The sequence below is a fragment of the Aphelocoma coerulescens genome, chromosome 5, assembly GCF_041296385.1.
Source record: "Aphelocoma coerulescens isolate FSJ_1873_10779 chromosome 5, UR_Acoe_1.0, whole genome shotgun sequence".
NCBI lineage: Eukaryota > Metazoa > Chordata > Aves > Passeriformes > Corvidae > Aphelocoma > Aphelocoma coerulescens.
The window spans coordinates 50,576,121-50,595,091 of record NC_091019.1 but is presented as its reverse complement, the minus strand read 5'-3'; the positions used below and the strand labels follow the sequence as shown (position 1 = coordinate 50,595,091).

General features: G+C 46.5%; 1 protein-coding gene across 2 annotated transcripts in view; it reads left to right on the top strand.

Moving 5' to 3' along the window:
* The first annotated feature begins 463 nt into the window (after window positions 1-463).
* The window catches only part of FOXN3 (forkhead box N3), a 220,598-nt gene continuing 202,090 nt past the window's right edge, over window positions 464-18,971 (top strand). For both annotated transcript variants that reach the window (XM_069018057.1, XM_069018055.1), the window contains exon 1: window positions 464-568. The gene's annotated coding sequence lies outside the window, so the exon portion shown is untranslated. The remainder of the gene's footprint in view (window positions 569-18,971) is intronic.

Here is an 18,971-nt window from a genome sequence, read left to right as displayed (position 1 = left end):
AAAATTGAACAGTTTTAGTTCTCCATGTCTCGTTTTTCAACGTGTAAAAGCCCGGCTGCGGTGGCACGAAGGCCGCTCCCAGTCGCAACGAGATGGCCAAGGAGGGCAGCCGAGGTGTGTGGGCACTCACTGGGGGTCGTGCCGCGACGGGCGGCCGCTGGGACAGCGGGCCCGAGAGGGTTCCCCTGAAGGAAAAAAGCACGCGTGGGACCGGCATCCTCCGCCCGAGTCTGCCGCGTACCCCGCACACCCGCAGGAAAACACCCCCGAGGGAGCAGCACCGCTCAGCCCGCCCCCGCCAGCTTCCCGCTCCCGAAGTTTCCTTCGGGAAAGCCCGGCGCGGGCACCCGCCGCCAGCTCCGGGGGGCGGCTCGGCGGGGCGGGGCGGGCGGGCGGCGCTAGGGCCCGGCGGGGCGCGGCGCCGCCGCCGGGGGCGGGGTGGGGGCGGCAGCGGCGGCGCGGGCTGCGGCTGCCTCCGGCTGCCTCCCGCCGCGGGGCGCGGAGCGGGGCGGCCGCGGGGAGCGCCCACCACCCCGCGGCGGCGCGGGAGCCCAGGACGCGGACAGAGGTAACGGCGGGGGCGTTTCGCGGTGTCATCGGGAGCGTGCGCGGCTGCCCGCCCGCCCGGGCTCGCCGCTGTCGCCGCGCCCCGTCCCTCCCGGGCCAGGGAGCCGCGGCCAAACTTTTGGGGCCTCTGGGCCGGCGGCTGCCGCGGGCGGGCAGCGGCGCCGCCCCGGGGCGTTAGTGGGGGCTGCCCCGCGCTGCTGCGCCGTCCCGCCGCCGAGCAGCCCCGCCGGCGACGGGCGGTGGGAAAGGGAAGGAAAAGGAAGGGAAGGGCGCCCTGGGGCGAGCCGGAGCCGCGTGCGGGGCGGCTGCCCGGTCGCATCCCGGGCGGGCTGTGCCCCGACAGCGCGGCCCGCGGGCTCCGGCCCCGGCTCGGCGGACGCTGGTGGGGCAGCGGCGCAGCCGGCAGCGGGCAGCCCCCCCACCGCTCCCTTTTGTTCCTGCGTGCCGCCGGCGCTTGGATCCCCGCCCGGGAAGAAGCCGCTCGGTACTTCCCGGGCTCCGTTTGTGCCTGCACACCCGCCTGAAGGGCATTCTCCTCCGGTAGTATTGGTCTGTCAAGAGTCGCCGGGAAAGGGATTTTTCCCCTTCTCACAACAGCTCCCCGTTGCTTGCCGGTCTTCAGTGCCGGCTCTTCACTTAACTGGACTTACCGTGTGCTAATTCCTTCACAATGTATGCGGGTGTCCCTGCGCCCTGGAGAAGGATTTTCTTATTGACTTGCCGACTGTGATGCGGCCAGGTATTATTTACATCATCAGATATATGCCTGTGTAAATCTCCTCGCACGGTTACAGTACAGCTGCTCTTAGAGCCCAGTTTGCCGAAACTTTAATTACAGCAGGCGATGTTGTACCGTGAATCCATTTCCGTCAGGGCGGACCGATACTCCGGTGGGATAACGGCCTCGCCGAGGCAATCGCGTGTCACGCAGGGACAGATCCTGCTGTTTCAGGGGGTGAATCGGAAACAAAAATCAGCAAACAATGAAAATGAGTTTGTGTGGTTTTTGAAAAAATCTGACATGGTAACGTCTGCTAAGGGCACAGTAAATCGAGCGGCAAACCCCCAATTTTCTCTGGCACAGCCCATGAATCAGCCGCTAAACAGCATAAACTGTGATCACTTCGCAGCCGAAAATATCAGGCCTCGCAGCCCTGGCTGCCGGAGCGTTACGTGTCATTAAAGTAGCTCTCTTGGAGGAGAGGGACTGTCCCAGGAGCTGCAAAATCTATAAACACTTTTCTGATTGGTTTAAAAATTTAGACACAGGAAGCGGATGGTATCTAATAACAGACAAGTGGAGACACTGTTGTCATGGAAACTGAGAAGACTCCCCCCCACCCCCCATGTATTTAAAAAAAAAAAATAGGCAGAAGAAAAAAGTCTGCATATCATCAGAAATGCCTGCAGACCGCCTTGGCTGCTGTTGCCTTTCCCACAGCATCTGTTGAAACCTGAGAACATGCCTGTCAAATCAAGGTCATTTTACAATAAAACCCTGCACCGCCGCCTCCTTCTCTCCTCCCTGGACGTTGTCCCACAGTTTCCTTCCAAGGAGGAGTTGAGGAGATGCAGCCACCTGCCCCATGCCCGCTGGTGTCCTGCCCCAGCCTGGCCTGCTGCTGGGGAACCTGAGAAAACGCTCAAAGCAGGAGAACCATGGGGCTTAAAAGGCAAAAGTAACAAGGGATGACTTTTTTATAATCGAATGATCGGGCCGTGTTTCTTTCCATGGGAATCTATGGACCTGGGAGAGAAAGCTGGGACTGATCTCCCTCTGTTCCTTTATATTATGAAGTTATATTAAAATGTAATAATTCAGACTTGAATATTAAGGCTGTTTCACAAATCTGCCTCACCTTTTAAAAAAAAAGGTGGCAAATGACTCTGTGAAGCCCTGTGCAATGCTTTTAACAAAAAAAGAAAACACAGTTCTGTTATAGCATGCTATGAGGAGAAAAGCAGAGATAGGAGAATAAAATATACTTCATTGCTGCTGAATGCAGCATGAGAAAATCAGACTATTATTGTCATAAATTGAAGTTTTACTTTGCTGGACTATTGAAAGTTTATTGTGTGTGAAAAAAGAGAGCTATTTTGCTTTTGAAATAGGAGAGAACTATTTCACAGCAAACTCACAAGAAAGGTGTTAAATGTTTTTGTTTGTTTTCTTGGGCAACACCAGTTGATTTCAGATGTTTGTGATAGAGAGATGCCTTTGAGTATTCACTGCATTTTCTCCAAAACGTTTCCTTTTGTCTCTCTCTTTAATTTCCATTTTGCAGTGACCAAGCTGAGAAACAGCACTTCAGTGCTTCCCCCACTGTATAAATCATCACTTTGAAATCTTAAATGACCGGTTTGCTTGCATATTACACTTTTTACATTATTATTTCTTAGGAAAACCAGAGACTGGTGATCAGGTCTTGCAGATCAGGAGGTAAATCTTACAGGGCACTGAGGTGAAGATGATCAGCAACCTCTTTACCCACACCCTTGGATCTTGCTGTCCAAAAAACCCAAGGCCTGACTTTAAAACTTGGTTGCAGGCAGAGCAGGCTGAAGGGATGGCTGCTTCTGATTGAGGAGTCCCTGTTGGCAGCTGGGCTGGCACCAGGGTGCAGGAGGTGGGACCGCCCCTCCCTGTGCTGGGGAGACGCTTAGGGAGTCAGGCAGTTGTTTAATCCAGCTCACTTCTGATTAGGCAAATGCTGCCTTTAATTGCTGTGGAGTTCAAATGGAGAAAGTTTGGCTTGGTAGCAAAAGTGTGCTTGCTTCTAGAGGCGAATTTCCTGTTGTCGGGAGCACCTTATCAGCAGGAAGGTTCATCGGCAGGAAATGTGTCGGTTACTTGTTTTTACACATTGAAGGAAATGAGCTGGATTAGGTATCTTCTAGGTTTACCCTACATCAGCCTCCATATCTGTGCTACTTTATTTATCTCTAATGATTTTAGTTTGTGAAAGTTTTATTATGTTAGTCATTCCCAAGGGAAATGCAAGAAGTTAAATGATTATGTTGTCCTGTCATTTTTTGCTATTATAAAAAACACCCCACTGGCCTCTCTGGACTACATTTTCAGAAGTGTCCAATTTGCAATTTCTACCTTTTGAGCCTCATTGCTGATACTCAGCTAGGCTTTTCTTTTTCTTCCCCCATTAAAATGAAAGATCAAAAAATGCACCAGTTATTTTACTAATAGGAGCAGTTCTTACAGTTCTGAACTGCCTTTCATCATGGATCATAAATCACTTTACAGAAATTAATGTTCTAATATCCACAGAAGTTGTGTGAGCATAGGAAGCTGAAACTTAGCGTTTCACATGGACTGCACAAAGTTGCAAGGCAAATTAGGAGCAGAGCTGGGAGTCAAATTAATTGCTCCTTAATTAGCAATTGCTAATGGATTAAAACTTTGAAAATGTGTCTGGGTTTCCCAAGCGTACGCATGCTAATGCACTAATGCGGTGTGTATGTGTTTGGGATGTGGGGCCGGGGCTGAGAGTATAAGCAGTGGTTCCAGAAAATGCCAGTCGTTTTCTGGTCCCTGCCCAGCATGGCTGGGATGCCAGGTTGGAGGCTTGTAAGATTAGACACGGCTTTGGATGAAGGTCCAGACCAAAGGTGAGAGCTGTGGTTTAGGTCTGTGTGTTCTAGTAAGCAGGGAGGGCCAAGGAAATAAACATTTCTCTGTCAGGTCACAACAGGGTTTTTATGGTGATAAGCTTTGCAGAGGGTTTTGAGGGGGAAACATGGAAAAGTTATATAAACTTGTGAGAAGCTGCCTGGCATGCTGAATAGCTTCAAGTAGTGGTTTTTGGTGTAGGAGATGTCTTGGTGTTAAGAGCTGTTCCTGGCAGGACAAGCTGCCAGGGCTGTCTGGAAGCCTTAGCTGGACTAGAACTGGACTATCCTGGCTGATGCTGGAATTTGCCAGTTTGTGACTTCAGATGTAACACAATGCAGCATGACTTTGGCCACAATTTTGGCATATTTGTAATGAAACTGCATTTGGCTTGTTACCTTCTCTGGTGACCAAGCCAAAGTAAAGTTGTAACAAAATAATGGGAAAAAAAAAAAAAAGGACTCCAACAGAGCAGTGTTTCATTTAAGTGTAAAACTTACAGCTGTGTATTTTCAGAAGTGATCACCTGATTCTGGGAAACCAGCCTGAAGCTCTGCAAGGCAGGGTAGTTTTTGGGAAGTGATTCTCTCCTAGAGTTTTGGAAATTCTGCTCCATTTAAAATGCCTCAAGTTGAGCTGCCAATAATGAGAGCAACTCAAACCCTCCCTAACCTCACTGCAAGACTTTAGGTGCCTTTAGCATCCTTGGGACTTATAATTGTTCTGAACTGAAGCTGGTTGTCCAGCCAAAAGTTTGTACCTTGGGAGTCAGCGTAGCCCACGAAGGAGCAAGGCTCCCTGTGTCCTGTATGTTGCCCTTGGGGATGGACGCAGAGCAGTGGGATAGCCCTGCTCTGGAGGTGGCTGGTGAAGGGGGCCTGGGGAATGGCTGAAACTCGCCACGGCTGGACACACAACTTTCAGGTGGGTTGTGTAGGACCACCCTCACATTAGCCCAGGCGCTGGCGGCCACTTGCTTGCTGGGGATCAGTTTTTCCCCACCACTCTTAGGGTGATACGTAAGTGGCATGTTATGCTCTTAAAAACCTCTCCATAAAGTGCATCTATTTTATAATGTCTGCGAAAATTGGACAGGCCAAGTCTAGTGGAGGTAAAGCTTCTGCTTATTATGTTGGACAGTATTTTGTTGTTGCTCTTTTATTTTTGTCTGTAGTCTAAGAGTCTCCGCTAGAGATGGTTTTCTCTGTGTCCATACTGACTGCAGGACAGACAGATGGCAAGGCTGTGACCTCTGATCAGGTTTGGTAGGTGCCACTGAAGGGAAAGATCTGCCTAGATGTTTGACACTGGGGTTTTTTTCCCAACATTAGCAGGAATTTACATCAGTGCTAGCTGATACAATGAGATTTCCAACACAGAATGTTTTTACCTTTTACTGAAAATAGACTAAAGCCGACTAAGACAGTAAATTCCAGGAGTGGGATGCATTTGGCATACACCAGTTTCTTCCTTTGCCCACGTCCCGTGTTCTGAGTTGTGGTGGGACCCTGCACTGAACTGTTTGCTCAGGCCAAATGTGAGATTCCCTGGTGGGATCCTAATGGCAGACTGCTTACCTGCCACCAGCTTGCTGATAGACCCCACTCACCATGTCTGGACATACTTAGTTTTGTTGCAAGGAGAACACTCCAGACATCCTAACAGATGTGACTTTATGTACAAGGCAATCCAAGCTAGACTCTGGAAAGCATTTCACAGAATGGTAGCTTTACTGGAAATTGCTTCTTAATACTATTTGGCAAAGCTCTTTTTCTTTTTAGTGTAGTTCTGTGCCAGACCTTTGCCTGCCCCACTGAAATGAGCAGTGGCCTCGTGGCTCCTGTGGCCCTGCCTCTGGTCCCAGGCTCACCAAGGCTCTCCTCTCCAACCCCTGGCACCTCTGCAGCACCCCACTACAGAGCTGCTTTCTGGTTTCTCTCTTGGGCTTTGTGGAGAGACCAACCTTTTCCCTGGACAAAGCTGGCTTCTGGCACAGCACACAGACATGAACTCCCCAGCCCGACCCATCTGTGGTGAGCCCTGCTCACTGTTACTTCCCTCAGTGAGATCTTTGGACAAGTCATTGCTGGCTGGGCTTGCTGTGGAGAGAAGCAGAGGCATTAGAGGGGTTACGGGAGGTTATTAGAGATGGGAGGAAGCTGTAGGTCTGACCCATCTAGATTTAACTGAATTATGTCTCATTTTACCCCCAGCTCCAACTTGTTTTGAACTGGGTTTTACAGCACATCATTTGTAGAAGCTACGCAATTAATATGTTAATTTTAACACCAGATTTTGTAAAGCTTTTATGTTGGAGGTGGTGAAAGGATCCAAATGTTTTGATCCTATTTTTATCATTATCTTCACTGTGTTTTTCTTACTCTGTGCTTTGCAGAGAGGAGTGAAATTTTAATAATTCACTAATATACTTTCACTTCATTAACATTTTATCATTTTGGCATGGTGCGTATGGTGAAATCCTTAGTACTCTCGTTAAAGACCTGATCTTACCCCACATTCTTGCAGCCCTCCAGGTGTGGAAAACCCTAAATGCAGATGCTATTCTACTTTTCGGAAAGAGCTTTTCTCTATTTCAAATAGATACTAATCTGAACAAAACATGTAAGGTGTTTTTTGGTGGGTTTGGGGGTTTTTTTGGTGTTGTTGTTTTGTTTGCTTGTTTGTTTTGGGTTTTTGTTGTTGTTGTTCTGTGTTTTTGTTTTGTTTTTTAAATAAACTGGAAACATTTATACAAAGATAGCTGCAGCGGTTAGGTCAGACCCACCAAGTGCCAAGTCTCCAGCCATTACAAAACGTCACCGTGTGGTCTAGAGAGTGTGAAGACACAGGGTGTTATTGTGGTATCCATTGCATCATTTTATGCTGTGGCATGTTTGGCCTAAGCAGAGATTTATACTGGTGTTAAAGTGGTTATGGAACTTTCAGCTGACTTGGGATAGCACAGTGCTTGGTATTAGGAGGGCACAAATAACATGTAACACTTGATGTACTCTTGGTGATTCAGTACACATATTTGCAGGCGTGCCCACCTTGTGTTAAACATGTGCTTTTTAATTGTGTCTGAATTTAAAATTGGTGTTCAGCTTTCATGGTGGCTCTCCTTCCTTTTTAAAAATTCCTTTTTTTCTCTATTTTATCATAAAATAAAACACTGAATTAGTGAATGATTTGTTACTGTTAATTAAATAGTGTTAACACACCAGATTATTTCAGGTGTATATTCAGAAGGCTTAAGAAGCCAAGCACTGACTTAGGAGTGGGCAGTGGGTAGATACACAAGGCTGGAGAGTGGAAAGGAATGTTCTGGTTTGGGAGCATTGGAGAGCTAAGGGACATGTAAGAATTTCAGGAGGAGTCATGTTTTGAAAAGAGTATAGCTGTTGGGAGTCCAGAGGGCAAGAGATCATAGTAATAAATACGGGAGATGTTGAGGGAACTGGCTAAAGGTTTTTACTTGCCAAATAGAATATATTTGCTTTTAGAGGCACCAGGACAGAAACTCATCTCTTGTAAATTGGTATAATGCCATTTGAGTTAGTGGAATTACACTGACTTACACCACCTGATGGTCTGTCAGGTGGTATTACAAGAAGAGTGAGGATGTGAAGAATAGTGGAACTGGAAGAGGTTATAGGCCTCGGCAACAGGGAGGGTGGAAGTTTGTTCAGAAGGGATAGAGAGGCTGGATAAGCAAAGGAAGATCACAAGGTCCATTACAGCTGTATTGGATTTGATTTGATGATGAGATGCCCAGCAAGAGATGTCAAGGCAGGCTGAGAGATGGGCTTGGCTGGAGAGGAGAGTCAGTGACAGAAAGTACATTTTGCATTGGCACAGTAGGGATTGGTGTCAGAGTGAATAAGATCATGCGCAGGGTGTGGAGGGTATGTGGAACAGACCAAGACTAAGGCCACAGCAGGAGCTGGAGGAGAGGACATGGATGTACAGAACGATCGCTAGACAATGATGAAGAGGGCCAAAAGACAACATCTCACAAAGCCAAGATTGGACAAATGTCTTTCAGTCTGAAAGGAGGAATAGGAGAACCATAAAATATTATTTAGGGTTAAGAATAGAAAGGGAATTACATTGACTTCTTTAAAGACACGAGCTGTGAATAATCTATACTAGTTAGTAAACTTTGAAAAGCTGAACCATAAATAAGCTACATCCTCACTGGTATGTCTAATTTTTCCCCTCCTCACTTCTATTACTGCAAAGTAGTCTCATGTAATGGTGCAGCAGACCTTAATGTCCTGGGGGTGGTCACAGCAGCGTCACTAATGGGCGCTGCGCTGTGGTGCTGCTGCAGCTGCGCTGCGCCGAGCTCTGTGCCGAGCTCTTCTGGGGTGACGTGGCCCAGTCAGCCCCAGCGTACCCTGGGAACCCCCAGCTGGGCGCTGTGCCTGCTGCAGCTGGGATCCCGGGGCAGGCTGCAGTCACGTTGTTGCTCAGGAAATTCGGAGGTGCTGGGAAGTCACAGTGTTCTGATTAAACACACCGTCATTGTAGCTGCAGTTGCTGCACCCCAGATATTAGACCCCAGGTCAGGGAGTGGGGCAGTGCTGAACCACCTGTGGGTATAGGGGAGCAGGGGAGGCAGCAGGTGAGTTCCTGCTGGTCTGTCACATCTGGTAATAGCAGGGCTGGGTTGTGATGAAGAAGGTCTGAGAGAAATATTGCAGCTTCAGTTTGTGTTGTGGCTGAACAGGACATCTCACTCAGGACGTAGTAGCTTTGTGCAAGGAGGAAGAAAAACACAGACTGGAAGAAATGAGGTAAAATGTGAGAAAAATGAGATAAAAATATAGGAAAAGGAGAAAAAATGTAGAAGTTAGGTATGTGTATTAGGATGGTCACCCTTGTTCACGAGCCTGTCTCATCACCGGAGCAACTGTAAGCCATTCACAGTCCTGGGGCCCAGTGCAACAACTGGAAACAGCCTGACTGGAAATGGGGCTGACTTAGTTGTACCAAGACAAGAAAAGAAGGCCCTGAACAATCCAGCACAAACAGTGAAAAGTTAAGTGTGTTTTAAAAATCCTGTGTTTTTTTTAAGCCGGGGTACCATTTCTGACAGGTGGGGAAATCCTCATTCCCTGTTAACGACTCTGGTGATCTCCCAGTCCAGCACCTCAGAAGCAGCCAGCCTGGGTGGAAAAGTCAAGTGTCTTTAGAAACAGAAAGCATTTTGGCTTTCCAAGTGGAACGATTTCTTTGTTTCCTAGTTGTAGGGGAAGCTGCCGTTGCAGCAGTTTGAGAAAAAAGTCTGAGCATCTTGAAGCCAAAATGGTTGAGAGATGACTCCTGGAGAAAGCAAGGAAAGATGTGGTGGGCTTGGAGGCACTATAACAGATGTGGAGCCTTTCACCATGGGTCACTCATGTGGGTTCTCCCCAGAAAGCCGAAGCTCCCCTGTTGCAGTGCCTATCTGCAGCTGGGAATCCGAGGGCCCGCTCCTGTTCGGGCGCAGTTGCCAGGAGGTGGGGACTGGTGTGTGCTCCAGCAGCAACCTTGCTCTGGTTCGTAGAGGGCTGACAAGGAGGCCATGCACCCTCAGCTGTCACTCAGGCTGATTAGAGACTGTGGGTGTAGGATCAGGTTATCTGGTGGTTTGTGCAAGTTCCATTGAAGGAATGGAGCGGATGAGAGGGCCAGGCACAAGTATAGAGCCCCCGAGCCCCTTTTTAAGGGTATAATTTTACAGTGCTAGTAGCAAAGGCGCTTTTTACCAGAAAAGCAGTGTTATCTTTCCTCAAAGAGCTGCATGAAACAGCCTTTGCTATGCTGATGTTGAGAATTGTATGTCTTGCCCACTTGCCCTTTCTCCCTTCGAGGGTTATGTCCCAAGCCAGTGGACTCTGCCCACTCCCCATGTGGTCTGCACTTGGTTTATTTGATCCAGGCTTCCTCCCGTCTTGCTTTTTTTGCTCTCTGCTCAAATGAGGATGCCCGATCATGGTGTGATGTGGACAGTTTAGGACACGCTTTGAAATCTGGAGCAGAATTTTTTTATAGTAATTTTTATTCTGAGTTTGTGTTCAGTCTTGCTTGCTGCTGTTAGCTACTGCTAGTTCTGTGGGGATACAAGCTGGGACCACAGAGCAGCAGGGATTCCAAGCAGGAATCTTTGCTCTCTCAAAGACATAGTGTGGAAAAACTATTCTCTTTCTGACCCCAAAAACCTACAGTTGATATAAGGTATTGGGAGCAAAATTTGCTCCAGTATAGAAGTCTCTATACCAATATAATTATTTGTCCTGCTTTTTGTGTTTCACATGCTTTATTTAAGCTCCTGTCACTCGCTAATAACATTGGGACATTGGGAAAATTTGGAAGGTATGCACAGTATTACTGGCATTTTTCAAGCAGCTGCTTCTGGCCTGCTTACGTTCAGTGGATTTCTTACTGTCAAAAACACTTTTAGCACATGAATGAATGGGCAGGAAACCACCTAAATATTGATTAATGTTGACAGAAACTTCCCTCCCACCTCTCTCTCATTCAAAACAACAATGATGAAGGCAGCAGAATTCAGCTCTTGGGCTATTGGAGAGATGGGTTTATTTCAAAAGTAGGGCTTTGCTTTGATGGGGGCTCTTGAGTGCTAGTGCTGGGAATCATAGGGCATCCTGAGTCAGAAGTGACCCACGAGGATCACTGGAGTCCAGCTCCTGACACTGCGCAGAATAGCCCCAAAAGTCACACCATGCGCTTGAGTGTGTTGTTCAAACACTTCTTGAACTCTGTCAGGGTTAGGGTTGTCACCACTTTCCTGGGGAGCCTGTTCCAGTGCTCAACCACCCTCTGGGTGAAGAACCTTTTTCTAATATCCAACCTAAACCTCCCCTGACACAACTTCAGGCCATTCCCCGAGTCCTGTTACTGGGCACCACAGAGATGAGATCAGTGTCTCCCCTCTTCTTCCCCTTATGAGGATGTTACAACTGCAGTGAGGTCTCCCCTCAGTCTCCTCCCGGCTGAACCTACCAAATGACCTCAGCTGCTCCTCATATGGCTTCCCCTCGAGGCCCTTCACCATTTTGGTGGCCCTCCTTTGAATGCTCTCAAACAGCCTGATGGCTTTTTATATTGTGGCACCCAAAACTGGCCCCAGCACTCAAGGTGAGGCTGCCCCAGTGCAGAGCAGAGCCGGACAATCCCCTCCCTTGCCAGGCTGGCGATGCTGTGCCTGATGCCCCCCAGGACACGCCAGGTTGGCCCTCCTGGCTGCCAGGGCACTGATGACTCCTGTTCAACTTGCTATCGACCAGGACCCCCAGGGCCCTTTCCACAACACTGCTTTCCAGCCTGTCATTCCCCAGTCTGTCTGTACATCCAGGGTTGCCCCATCCCAGATGCAAAATCTGACATGGATTGGTTGTTTCCAAATGCAGGGGACGAGAGGTTCAGCCTAGGTGCAACAGCTGTAGGTGAGGAAGCACCTTATCTTCTACAAGTGTTGAAGTAAGCAGTATGGCACTCTGGAAAATCATTCATTCTGGTGCCAGTGTGGGCATGAACACTGGCAAAAATTGAACCTTTCCCTTTTCATGCCAAAATCTATTGATTGCGATAGTCCTAGCTGATTTCAGTGAAGATTTTGCCTAGCAAATAGCTTGATATTTGATCATCTAAATAGTTTGTATTTCAACTCCACCTTTGTGTATTCAGGGGGAGCTCCCTTGGGATGCAGTGGCAGTTGCTTGTGGTTTTGTGGATGCAGAATTTGATGCTCCATTGCTATCACTGATACAGTGATGGTGATAATGGTTATCACTAACTTGTATCCCAGTGGTAGGTAAAGTGTTACTATTTTGCTGTTCCTCAGACATTTTTGCTCTGTCAAGTGCATCTTGCATTGATACCAAAGGTGATTTATGTGACTGTTCCCATTCTGGCAGTGTGAGTGATGCACATATGGCTCTTTGGAGCCAGTGGATGAGACGATCTCATAATACACAGGTGTGCTGCAACATAGATTTTTTTGTTGTTGTTGTAACTGTGATATCTTTATTTTGTTCTTAATAACACACAATCCATTACTTGTTTGTGCAAAATTCAGCATTTTACCAGCCAATGAAGCGAGGAGCAGAGGGCCAGACTCAGGCCCCTGGGAGCATTGTGTTGGTCTTTATTGACTTGCAGACTCATAAGCCCATGGACTGATCTCGAAGTCTTGTGACACTACAGGAGCAAGTGAAGATGGGCTGTCAGCACACTTTTCTCGTGGTGGTGAGCTCTGCTGTCTATGACTGAACCCAGGTAGCAGCCTTTCCCCAAAGTACTGTCATCAGGTCTCTGTCTTGACCACCATGCTGCAAGAACATAGTTGTCTTTATATCTAGTTGGCTAAACTTTTTAAGGAGGAAACAGGCAGATGTGGACAGCAGGTTCGCTGAAGACTTTTTTTTAATATCTAGTAAAGCTAACCCCCAAAAAATGCCTAAGTATCATTCTAAAGAACTGCTTTGTCTATGAGCTTCAGAAGAAGGAAACATGGTTAAGCTATAGAAATGCATGTAAGGAGTTTATTACAATATGTTAATTACCACTGCCCATAGTTATCCATTATTAATAAAGCGATTTCCTTCAAGATAAAATAATGAAATGTACATTTTCATGTATCTTTGTCAGTCAGAAGCCCAAGAAGATATTCCTGTTCTACTTCTGTCTTGTGGTATAAAGTAATGGAATTCCACTGAAGTCAGAGGTGGATAGCTGGGGAGAAGGCATCTTCCTTTTCTGCTAGAGAGCTTTAATACAACATTGTTTTATTTCTGCACATTAAAGTTAATAACACAGCAAGTGTATTTTGAAGTTAAGTCTTTCTAGGATCTCTATATGTTAAATATCTGCGAACAAACTTTATAGTTGCTCTATAGGCTCTCATGATATATCATTTTGAACTGCCTTCTATCTATTGCATTTTATCTGCCTGCAAAATCCATTTCTAATTCTGGCCATATCTTCTTTGCGATCACTTGCCAGGAATCTATTCCCAGGATTCTCCTTATTTTAGTGAAATATCTCTGCTTCAGCACCTTTCCCAAGGTGGCTGATCTAATCAGGGCACTATCAGTTATCATTTCTCATTTCCTTTGCTAGCTCTGTCAAATGCAATGCACAGCCTAACAGAGTGACATTCAAATATTCTCAGTGACCAAGGCTATTTCCCTCTCTTTTACCCTGCAAAACTGGATTTGTATGTGGCTTCTTAAGCACATGCCCTTTGGTCTAGGAATGTGACTTATAAAATGCACTGTGGGAAGAGTTAATGTTAAGCAGATGAAATAGCTGCCTCTTTATTCATCACAGTTAAGTTCTATTGATGGTGACCATCTGGATTTAAAATCACATATCCACAACTTTGGTTTTTTCAGGTAGAGAAGAGCAATGCTTCATTCCTGCCAATGGTGTAAGAGAGCCCTGTAAGAGAGCCCATCAGAGAAACGAAATTTTTACCTCCCTGTTGCAGAAATTTGTTATCTCCCTGTTGCTAACCTCCATTCTTGTCTTTTTCCATATACACGTTTCTCTTTTAAATAAGAGTGTGACTGTGTGCAGAGGTCAGCATACACCAAACAGGGGGCTTGTGTTTCTCAAATAAAGAGTCACCTGTGTTGTTGGATCCTCTGCTGAGGTTAAATGTGGTTTCTATAGACACAGGTCCAGCAATAGCATCCAGTTTTGGCCTCTATTTTTTTTTTTACCTTGGGTGACAAACCTCTTGGTGTTATCTTAGATTGCTATCACAGACTCATGCTTGTTTTAATAAGTGTGGTTAACTATTCCATCTGCTCTGGAAGATAGAGGTATCCTCGTGCGTCCTCATAGCCCTTCCTTCTTTGCACCATTTAACACTTGCTGTCACAAGCCCTGCTTTGTTGCAGACTCATTTCTCCAATGGTTTTTGTGAGGGCCGAAGCCTAAATCCTGCTTTTCAGGAGGAGAACAGGGAGCAGACATTCACCAGACTGGCTGGGAGTGGGAAGAGAACTCTCCATGCACCTGTCCTGTCTGCAAAGCACCATGCAGTGCAACACTTATATGATGCTGGCAGCTTACCGTGAGTTCAGCTCTTGATTTCTTTTGAAATTCATAGAACCAGGTTTTTTGGGTCTTTTTTCCTCCCACTGTGGGAATGAAGCAAACCTGTCATGCAGTCTGCAGCAGACCATCACATTATTTTATTTCCCCTGTAGCCTATTGCAGGTTACAGAATTTAGTTTATTAGTTTCAGACAGGAAGAGGAAAAATTAGGAAAATGGATTTTAAGCTGACAAAAAGAACCAGTCTGCTTTGTTATTTATGGCCCAAGATACAACACCAACCAGATGCTCTGTGTTCCAGCTCTTTGGCTGAGCTGTATCCCAGATTGGTGAGCTTCCAGGGCAGGGTATTTGCAGTCCCTCCAGGTTGTCCCTTGGACACTGTCCCTCTGGTTGGCTGTGGAGCTGCAAACTGGGGAGCATCTGCCCTAGCAGGAGATGGCAGAGCGAGCATCTGGGTGTCCTTGAATGGCAATTTCCAGTGTGGCTAAATAACAAGGATGGTGTCTAATGGCTTAAAAAGCTGCTCAGAGCGGCATTTTTTGTAGCTATTTCTTCACTGTAGGAAGGTAGAGAAATCTGTGTTAAAATAATAATTAAATGCTGACAGTACTAAATTTCTACCCAGCGTGAGTTGGCAGCAGTTGCAAACCAAAACATTAGGTCATTAAAGAGAAAAGAAAAACCTGATTAAATACCTCTGAATGGTTTTCTGATTAGGTATTCTTAAGCAGAACATGTGGCTGTAATAGAAGGGTGTACTTGACAGCAGCAATTGCTTTTGAGGGGAAAGGTAAAATACTCAAGTTTTAATGTGTATATATGTGTATTTCAAAGGATTTCTTGCTGATCTTAGCTATGAGCCGCCACAAAATCTCCCTGCCAGGAAATATGTGAAATCCCTTCAATGTTATGTTTCTGGAAAGAACAGTTAACAGTGACTAATGTGCTTGGGGTTTTGTTTTGGTCTCTTTTTCCTCTTCTCTGGGTAGACAGAGTTGATTTTGCGCTTGAGAGTCCAACAGCCATGGTGGACCTTGATGTAGCATTGGTAGTATTGAAGCACTGTGAGGCTCAGGGCTGGTTGCAGTGTACATCCTGCAGACACAGAGGAGGGTTTCTGCCCCAAGGAGCTTGCCATGGGATGGTATGTGAAGTCAGGTGAGGATTCAAAGGGAAGAAAGAATGGTATTGGATACAGAAACCCCCATTTACTTCATGGCCAATCAAGGCCAGTGGTCCACTGCTCTTAGAGGTGGGCTGAAGGGTTTTTTGGCTGACAAGACTGCAAAGTAAAACTTGTCAAAAGGTGCATTTATAGGCTGCCACTTTGTACCTTCTGTTTCTCCCTCAGATGCTCTCTTTCATATATTTGCTTCAGTGTACTCCGTAGCAATGTTTTAAGGGCTGATACCTGCAGCACGTGTCTGGAGCTCCTTTCAGATCCTCTTTAAGGAATGTTGCTGGAGATAGCAAGGAGGGGAGTAACCAGAGTTGCTGAGGAGCTTTGGTCACTGTAGCAGAGTTGTGGCTGCTGGCCCTATGGGAAGCCCTGGGACTTGAGAGGAGTCGAGATGCTGAACATCCCCTCTCCAAGTGCCAGGAGCATCTCTGAAAGCTGTATGACCTCTGTGGCCAAAACACACTTCCCAAGCATGGAAGCACGAGTGTGGAAGGATGTTCTGGCTCTTGTGGCTCCTGCTCCCAGTGTATCAGAGCCACTCATTGTCTGGTGGTGTATTTAAAATGCCAGCCCTGTGAGATACTACAGGGTCATCCTTCCCTCTCCCTGCCTTCTGGCCTTTCTTTGCATTATTTGAGAAACTGAGGGACAGGGGGTGAGAGAGAGGATTCACAGATTATTTCAAACTGTTCTGTTGTTCAAAGATTCAGCATAGGGTAATGCAACTTTTTCTTGTATTATTACACTCCTGCCTGCACCCAGGCGTATATATGTATGAACAATGGTCTCACAAACATAATTTCTGCTACCTCCAAGAGGTAGGGGAAAGGTTCATCTGAAGGGGTTTGAAGAAAGCTCAGCATCTTGTGCTTAAAATTTTACTCAGCACTTCTACTGGACTCTTTTAAGGTCAACTGGCATATTCATTTTTCCCTTGGGAGCTGTATAAGTTACACACTTTTTTTTTCTTCACTATGCATTCCAGAAAGGAATTTCTCGGGAAGAGTGGTTCTATAATCTTCAGATTATCTGTGGTTTATTTTTCCTCCTAGATATAGGGGCTAAGTAATCTGCTAACCGCAATTCAGGCAGAGCTGGGGTTTCTGTATGGGCATATGTGTGTCCAGATTTGAGAACTACTGCTTTTAGTTGCAGTGTTGCAGCTGTATGGCCTGAGCACATCAGTTATGTGGAGGTGAGAGCCTGGTCTCTGCTCAGGAGTCAGGTCCTGAGCCCCCTGGATATACCCTGGATTTGGAAAGCAGAGCAAAAGACATATTTCTGCAAATGTTAGAGCAGTGTTTTTTTTCAGTTAAATGCAGTGACCAAGAACAATGGAAAATCTTGGCTGTAATTCTCTCCTGTATGAAGATGTGCCAAGCAAAGAACAGATGGGGTCAGGGGACTGCCTGTGGTTGTCTGGGTCTTGGGCTGCCTCCTTACCAGCCCTGGTGGGAGCAGAATGACCTGCTCTCATGTCCGCTGCCTTTGCTGCTCTGAAGTTCCTGCCTCAGTCACAATCCTGCAGAGTGGCACACACCAGGATATCCCTCTGCAATGTGCTGTGGGGGAATTAAAGTCCCCCTGCTCTTCCTCATGAGAATCTTTCTTATGAGAATCGGCCACCACTATACCTTAGTGACAGAAAGTGTCTCTGAGAGCCTGGCCCTCGTATTTCCAAGTTCATGGGTCCTTGTAGTACTAGCACTGGGTTGAGACAAACTATTTCTCTACTGACATTAATGTACTTGACCCTATAGAGTGCAAGGTAGCCAAGCAATTACAGGCCATTAATCTCCAATTGCTCTTGTCAAGTATTATATTCATTAATCCGGGGCCAAACAGTGGTTTAGTTATCAGCATGGACTATGATAAGATTTTTTATCTCCTGGTTAGTGCTGAGTTAGTATCTAGTTAGTAGCTTTTGCAACCCTGTAGAAAGATGCCCTTGAATTTCACCAGTCACTGCACCAAAGCTAAAGCTCAGCATTGGTTCTTCTACTAAATGTACCTTCCAGACCAGCTCCTTTTCCTGTGCTTGCATGGCTGGTTCAGGGAAAGCTGGCCAATGCACAGAAATGTAGGCAGGGGCTGCCTGCTTTTAGTTCTACATGGTACATCGCTTTAGTCCAAGATCCAAGAGGCAGCTCCCAGACAGGCTGCTTTTTCAGCCTGTGAGCTTTCTGGGCACAACTGGAAGGGAGGTGGGTTGTGTTGTTTCTGTACACATTCACACACTGATTTTATTGCTTCACTTAGCAGAGGAGGAGCACTCCAGGCATCCTGCAGCAGAAATTCCCCTTATTCTTGGACACTGCCCAAGGGTTACTCGTCAGAACAATAATTGCTAAAAAATAAGGATGCTGAGCAGTAAGACTCGTGGAGTGCTTTGATAAGCCAGGCTGTGATGATTGTGTACAGAGGGGCATCCTTTTGTTACTTGAATGGCTATAAAAGGCTTCAATAGCCTTTCTCTGGCAAACTGCTGGTGCGCATAGTTGGGAGTTCATCTGAGCGAGTTTTTCAAGCTCAGTGCCAGCACACACATGCTGATCTGCGGCTGCTCCTGAGGTGAAAACTGTTTATGTTTTAATGTATTAAGTTCTGCCTGCACCCTTCTGTACAGAAGTCTTGTTTTGAAAGTATAAGAAAAACAAGAAGGAAGAACGTGGAGATGTTTTAACATAGCAAAAAGCGTTTTCTTCCTACACAGTGCCATTTCGGAGAGGGAACAGCTTCTCCTACAGTTCTGTTTTGGTCTAGGTCTCTCTCTTCAGAGATTTAAACATATGCTTATATCAGTTCCTCAGCTGGTGTGTATCTGTTGACATAGTGTATATACTGACGTAAAGCCTGGTCTGCATTTACACCTGATGTGTTTGCCATGCATCTTCAAACTTAGCAGAGTCCTCAGGTTTTAAACATGGTCCTTTAACAAAGCTGTAGCATGAGGGCTTTGGGCTTTTTTGTTTTTGTGAGAAGAACATTGACATTATTATCAATGGTAAAGGAAAAAGATTATTAGGAAGTTGATTTTTATCCTGACATCTGTAGGATTTTTTTGTGTTTCACAAAGCAATTGCCCTTATGCAGCAGATGGGAATCATAATGCTCTGGGTGGAGCAGGCTGTGGCACACCTGGAGCAAAATCCAGATGTGCTGGGTATTTGTGAAGAGTTGGCACTGCAAGACTTGTCCTTCTCTCGGGAAGCTGGTTGCAGCTGGAGGCAGGTCCATGCTGATGGGGCACACAGCATGCTCTGGTTTTCAGATCTGGGGCAAAGCAGGGATTTCCAGAAGTCCATGAGTAAAGCTGGAGCACAAACCCGTTGAAAATCCAGGTGTGTCCAGGTAAGTGGCTGCGATCACTCACAAGCCATTGCTCTACTCAGCAGAAATGGAAAGGAGGACATTTGGGAACTGCTGGGACTGCTGTGCCAGGCCATGGGAGGTTTTGCTTTCAGGTTTTATTTGTCCATGCATTTTTTTCTAGCTGAGGTAGCATTTGAGGAGATAGGGTAGC